Below are 7,003 nucleotides of genomic sequence, written 5' to 3'. Positions count from 1 at the left end.
GCTGCCCTATACTCATTATTCTTAAAGCCCCCCTTTGAAGAGGACTTTTTTTTTTCTTTTTTACAGTTGACATCCTGCATCTTTAAGAAGCTGACAAGTTGCTCAAATATACCTTGTGAGGAGGTAACAGAGCTTTTACGTTAACTGCCATTTCAAACATCTTACATTTGTTTAAACCTGCTAACAATCCCAAGTTGTCTTCCACCTATGACATCCTCCCATCAGGATGAGTTTTGTTGTTATTCTTTTTGCTTCATCACTTCCTTACTTAGTGACACTATACTTTTTTCCAGATTTAACTTGCACATTTCCTATCCCAGTTCTACGATCAGCCATTTCTCCAAGTTACCCTGATCCTTATTGGAGAATGGTATTAGAAACAAAGATCGGGTCACTAGGTATGCTTATTGCTACTTGGATGTCTCTCAGGCCCTCTCCACTGGCAGAGCAAAGAAATACACTAGTTCTAACAATTAAGTTCGTGAATTCATCCCAGAAAAAGTGTTACATACCTTTTGCTGAATATCACAACAATCACCTTCAAGGTATTCCCCGTAGGAAGCTTTGCACCTACACCAGTGTTTAGTCCACCCTTTGAAGCAATTTTGGAACTCTTTTTCTGGAATGGCCATCAGAGCTGTCATTATATTACCCTTGATGTTCTGAATGTCATCAAAATGTCTTCCTTTCAATATTTCCTTATTTTCTGATTAGAAAAAAAAAAAGTCATTGGGAGCCAGATTAGGTGTGGAGGGATAGTGTTCCAATGTAGTTACTTGTTTACTGGCTGAAAGCTCCCTCACAAACAGTGCTGTGTAAGCTGGAGCATTGTCATGATGCAAGAGCCAAACCCTTCTCATGCCCAGATTTCCAGTTAAGATTTTCCTGTTTTTCTATCAACATTTATCGAGTCTGTTATGCTTCTTACAGTTAGCCAATGATTCTGATGCAAAATCCAATGAATTTTTGCAATGTTTTCATCAGTTCTGCTCATTACTGGCCACCCTGACCTCTTTTCATCAGTGGTGCTTTCTCTCCCCTTAGCAAAATGTTTAATCCATTTGTACACTGCTGTTTTCTTCATGGCATTTTCTCCATAAACTTGGACTAACATGTTCCTGATTTCACTTCCACTCTTGACAAGTTTCACAAGAAATTTAATGTTTGTTCATTGCTGTAATTCAAGCTCCGACATTCTCACAACAGCACATAAAACATGTAACAATAATGACTACCACTCAGCAAGGCACTGCCACACACAGGAACACAGCTGTGAGACACTGCTATACCAAGATTATGAAATCTTACCAAGTTGTTTGTACAGTGCTGCCAATGTAAGTGCACAGGTGGCAAGTTCACGAAAATAATTGTCAGACCTCTCATATATGGTGTACATATACACATCTATACATATTTCTGTATGTAATCATCTGTATCCACATTAAGCTAAACATGTGATTATGACGTCTCCAACTCTAATCCATTTCCAGAGAGATTATGCTTCCTCCTTCCCTTGCTTAACTAGTGAGAAGCTAGCCTTGACCATATACCATCCATTTACTTAGTTGTTCAATAAGTTAACGTATATTCCTACAGGAAACAACTTTATCAACCAGAGAACAGCACTAAAGTGTGGTTTCTTTTACCTTTAGTCTTACAGATGCTCCCAAATTTCTTAGGTCAGCACCTCTTCTCCTTCTCACCTCAGTGAGGATGCTTCATACATTTGTATATGGTTAAATTCTCCTGTCGCAGTACACATTCCTTCCTCAGATGCCCAAAGAGTTTAAATAATTTTTTTAAATTTGCATACACTAAGATTTACTTTTTGTATTGTAAAAGTTCTGTAGCTTTTGAGAAACACAGGTATATCTCCATGTAATTGTGGAAAAGTGTCATGCATCCACTATTATAGTATCATAGAAAATAATTTAACCACCCTAAAATTCCCCTGTGGTTCACCTTTTCAACACTCCCCATCACCATTGGCAATTACTGATCTTTTTAATGTTTCTATAGCTCTGCCTTCCAGAATATTATATACTTGGAATCATACAATAGGTAGTCTTTTCAGATTGGGTTCTCTCACTTAGAAATGTATTAAGGTTCCTCCGTATCTTTTTTGTGGCTTGACAGCTCATTTTTTTATTGCTTTATAATATTTCTTTGTATAGATGTACCACAGTTTATCCATTCACCTCCTGAAGGACATGGATTGATTCCAACTTTTAGCAATTGTAAATAAGGCTGCTATAAGCATTCATGTGTGCCTTTTTGTGCAGACCTAAATTTTTAAGTCAGTTGGAAATATAATTGCTAGTTTGTGTGTAAGATTATGTTTAGTTTTGTAAGAAACTGTCAAACTGTCTTTCAAAGTGATTTTGTATTTCTGCTAGCAATGAGAGACAGCTCTCTCCTGCTGCTCCACATTCTTGTCGACATTTGGTATCCAGTGGTTTTGTTATTATTTGTAACTATTCTAATAGGTATGTAGTAGTAGCTCCTTGTTTTAATTTCCTAATGACAAAGGATGTTGACTGTCTTATGTTTATTTGCTATATGTGTATCTTTGGTAAGGCATTTTTAAATTGAATTTTTTATTGTTGAATTTTAAGAATTATTTTATGTTGGGCAGCGCCTGTGGCTCAGTGGATAGGGCGCTGGCCCCATATACTGAGGGTAGAGATTTGAACCTGGCCCCGGCCAGCTAAAACAGCAGTGGCAACACAACAAAAAATAGCCAGGCATTGTGGCAGGTGGCTGTAGTCCCAGCTACTTGAGAGGCTGAGGCAAGAGAATCGCTTAAGCCCAAGAGTTGAGATTGCTGTGAGCTGTGACAGCACAGCACTTTACTGAGGGCAACAGAGTGAGACTCTGTCTCAAAAAAAAAAAAAAACAAAACAAAAAACTAGGGCACTGCCCCATATACCAAGGGTGGCAGGTTCCAACCCAGCCCTGGCCAAACTGCAACAACAAAAAAGTCAGGTGTTATAGTGAGCACCTGTAGTCCCAGCTACTTGGGAGGCTGAGGCAAGAGAATCACCTAAGTCCAGGAGTTGGGGTTTGCTGTGAGCTGTGATGTCATAGCTCTCTACCGAGGGCAATAAAGTGAGACTCTGTCTCTAAAAAAAAAAAAAAAAAGAATTATTTTATGTTTTGGTCACAAGTCCTTTATTAGATATGTTTTACAAATATTTTTTTCTATTCTGTGGTTTTCTTTTTTTCCTTTTTTGAGATAGAGCCTCAAGTGGTCACCTTGGGTAGGGTGCTATGACATCACAGCTCACAGCAACCTCCAACTCCTGGGTTCAAGGGAGTCTCCTGCCTCTGCCTCCCTAGTGGCTGGGATTACAGGCACCTGTCACAACACCTGGCTATTTTTTGGTTGCAGCTGTCATTGTTGTTTGGCAGGCCCAGGCTGGGCTCAAACTCCCCAGCTCAGGTGTATGTGGCTGGTGCCTTAGCTGCTTGAGCCACAGGCACTGGGCCCGTGGGCTGTCTTTTTGATTTCTTTTTTTTTTTTTAATTTTACTATGAAATTCTAAGAAAAGAAATAGCTGAAAATACTAACAAATGGAAAAACATACCTTGCTCATGGCTGGGAAAAATTAATATTGTTAAAATGTCTATATTACCTAAAGCAATATATAATTTCAATGCAATCCCTATTAAAGTTCCATTGTCATACTTTAAAGATCTCGAAAAAATAATAATGCATTTTATATGGGGTCTTTTTGATTTCTTGACGGTGTCCTTTGAAGCAAAAAGCTTTTTAATTTTGGTGAAGTCCAATGTAGCTAATTTTTTCTCTTATGTCTTGTACTTTTGGTATCATATCTAAGAAATTATTCCCTAATCATGGTCACACTTATTCCTGTATTTTCCACTTAGAATTTTTATCATTGTAGCTTTTTTTTTTTTTTTTGGACATACTGTCAAGCTGTTGTCCTGGGTAGAGTGCCGTAGCATCACAGCTCACAGCAACCTCTCTTAGGCTTAAGAGATCCTCTTGCCTCAGCCTCCCAAGTAGCTGGGACTTTAGGTGCCTGCCACAACGCCGGCTATTTTTTGGTTATAGTTGTCATTTTTGTTTGGCAGGCCCAGGCTTGGTTCGAACCTGCCAGCTCGTTTGTATGTGGCTGGTGCCTTAGCCGCTTGAGCTACAGGAGCCGAACCGATATTCTAGCTCTTATATTTACATCCCTGATCCACTGTGAGTTTTTATGTATGGTATAAATTCAACTTCATTTTTCTTTTACATATATGTATCCAGTTGTTCTAGCATATTTGTTGAAAAGATTATTCTTTCCCTGTTGAATTGCCTGGGGGTGGGCATTCTTCTGTTTATTACAATGGCCAATTTTTGACAAATACATCGAGGATGTAGACATCCTAATGCCTATCAATATGTTGCCTGCCAAAGGAGAATGAAGGCTGCAGGCGGAATTATGGTTGCCAATCACTCCACCTAAATTTAGGAAAATTACTCTGCATTATCTGGATGAGCCCCAATGTAATCATAAACATCCTTCAGAGTGGAAGAGGGTGGGCTGAAGAGAGCAGAGTCAGAAGGAAACGTGACTATGTAAGAAGACAGAGTGAGGTGATGAGAGGACTTGTCTCTGTTAGCTTTGAACACAGAGGAAAGAAACATGAGCCAAGGAATGTAGGCTGCTTCAAGAAGTTGAAAAAAGCCAAAACAAACAAACCCCCAAACAACAATAGATTCTGCCCAGAATCTACAGAAAGGAATGCAGCCCTGTCAGTGCTTTAATTTTAGCCTGGTTAGACCTGTGATAAACCTTCGACCTACACAACTTACAGATAATATATCTGTGTAGTTCTAAGCCACTAAATATGCAGTGACTTAGTATGACAGAATTAGAAAAATAATACAATCATCACTGTATTTTTGGACTTTCAATTCTATTCCGTTGATCTAAATTTTCATGCCAGTGCCACACTGTCTTGATTACCATAGATTCATAGTAAACTTTGAAATTCAGAAGTGTCAGTCCTCCAACTTTGTTCTCAAGATTGTTTTGACTATTCTGGGTCTATTGAATTTTACTATGAATTTAGAATCAACTGGTCAATTTCTGTTAAAAAAAAAAAAACACACAGCTGGGATTTTGATAGGGATTGCATTGACTCTGTGGATCAATTTGGGGAGTATTGCCATCTTATCAATATTAAGTCTTCTGATCCATGAACACAGGATTTCTTTCCATTTATTTAGCTCCTATTTCTTTGTACTAGCATCATATTTATTTGCTAAGTATATATTTTTTTAAATTCTGCTTTTTAAAAATTTTATTTCTAGATTGCTCATTATTAGTGTATAAATCACAATTTTCAAATTTGACCTTGTATTTCTAGTTTTTCATTGTACTAGCATCATACTTATTTGCTAAGTTTATTTTTCTTTTTAAATTGTGCTTTTTAAAAACTTTTATTTCCAGATTGCTCATTATTAGTGTACAAATAACAATTTTCATATATTGACCTTGTATCTCCCTGCCTTGCTAAACATATTAGTTCTAATAGTTTTATGTGTTGTGTATTCCTTAGTGTTTTCTACATACAAGATCATGTCATCTCAGAATAGAGATAATTTTACTTCTTTCCAATTCGGATGGATTTTTTTTTTTGAGTCAGAGAGTCAAGTTGTTGTCCTTGGTAGAATGCTGTGGTGTCACAGCTCACAGCAACCTCCAACTCTTGGGCTCAAGGAATCTTTTTGCCTCAGTTTTTCTATTTTTAGTATAGACAGGGTCTTGCTTTTCCTCAGGCTGATCTTGAACTTGTGAGCTCAAGCAATCCACCTGCCTCAGCCTCCCAGAATGCTAGGATTAAAGCCACCATGCCGGCTGATTTTATTGCTTTTTGTAGCCTAATCTTCCTAGTTAGATCTTCTAATACAATGTTGGTTAGAGTAGTAGGAACAGACATTCTTGCATTTTATTTGATGATGGGGTAAAAACATCCATTCTTTCACTGTGAAGTATAATCTTAATTTCATATTATTAAATTGAGGAAATTTCCTCTATTCTTAAGTGTTTTTTAATTCTAGGATGATATTGGCCTTTGTTGATGTTTTCTCTGTATCTATTAATATGATTATGCAGTTTTTTGTCTTTTATTTGATTAAAGCGATGTATTAATTTATTTGGGGGTATTAAGCCAACTTCAAGTGCATTTTTAAAAACATTAATTTTATAAAAGTTTCTATGATTCACAGGTCTTTTGCAGAACATTTCCAGACATTCTAATTTCTTTTTCATAAAATTATTATCTCACAGGCAATAGTTTCACATAGATGAAACTAAAACCATGAGAGGGATAGAAGACCTGCTCAGGATCACATGACTAACACCAGCAAGAACAGCATTACACCCAATTTTGACATTCAGTTCTCTTTACCCTGCCATGTTGTGCCGCCATACTCCTCACACATCAGTCCAGGACAGACAACTTCCAAGGCAGAAAAAGTAGCGGACTAAGGTCAGGACTCACCCATGGTTAAGTGGTCCTCTTGTCACTTTAGCTCCTTCAGGTAAACCCAACACCATACAAAGGCTGAGCACTTTCAATTAATTCCTGTCACCATGCTCCCCTCCTTCCATCATTTCTAGAGATGAGAGTTTTGGGTTATGAACCTCCCGTTAAACAAACACCAGGTTAAAGTCCAGACCAGACCTTCCAGATGCTCCAAACCATTCACTTGTTGGGGGCATGAACTCTTTCCCTGGTCCTTGCTGCATGACAAAAAGTATTTTTGCTCTACTATATCTGAAGATTCAAGGCTGATAAAGAACCACTCTGGACTACCTTGATGGTTTAGGATCCTCTATTTAAATCTCAGGTCCTATCTCTCTCACTTTGTTTGAACCAGATGTCTCTGTAGCCACTTCTTAGCTGCCAGATTTTCCTTGTACAGGGGTCCATGCTAATCTTCTCTGTATCATTCCAATTTTAGTATACATGCTGCTGAAGCAAGCAC

The 7,003-nt window shown here is 37.9% G+C and overlaps 1 non-coding gene across 1 annotated transcript; it reads right to left on the bottom strand.

Annotated features, from left to right (window-relative positions):
- Positions 1 to 6,895: 6,895 nt before the first annotated feature.
- Positions 6,896 to 7,003, bottom strand: LOC111723703. The gene has a single exon (XR_002772196.1). It is a non-coding gene; the product is annotated as a U6 spliceosomal RNA (small nuclear RNA).

Source organism: Otolemur garnettii, unplaced genomic scaffold, assembly GCF_000181295.1.
Source record: "Otolemur garnettii isolate 467f Iridium unplaced genomic scaffold, OtoGar3 scaffold00014, whole genome shotgun sequence".
NCBI lineage: Eukaryota > Metazoa > Chordata > Mammalia > Primates > Galagidae > Otolemur > Otolemur garnettii.
Note: the sequence above shows the minus strand (reverse complement) of the source record. Positions and strands in the feature narration are given on the sequence as shown.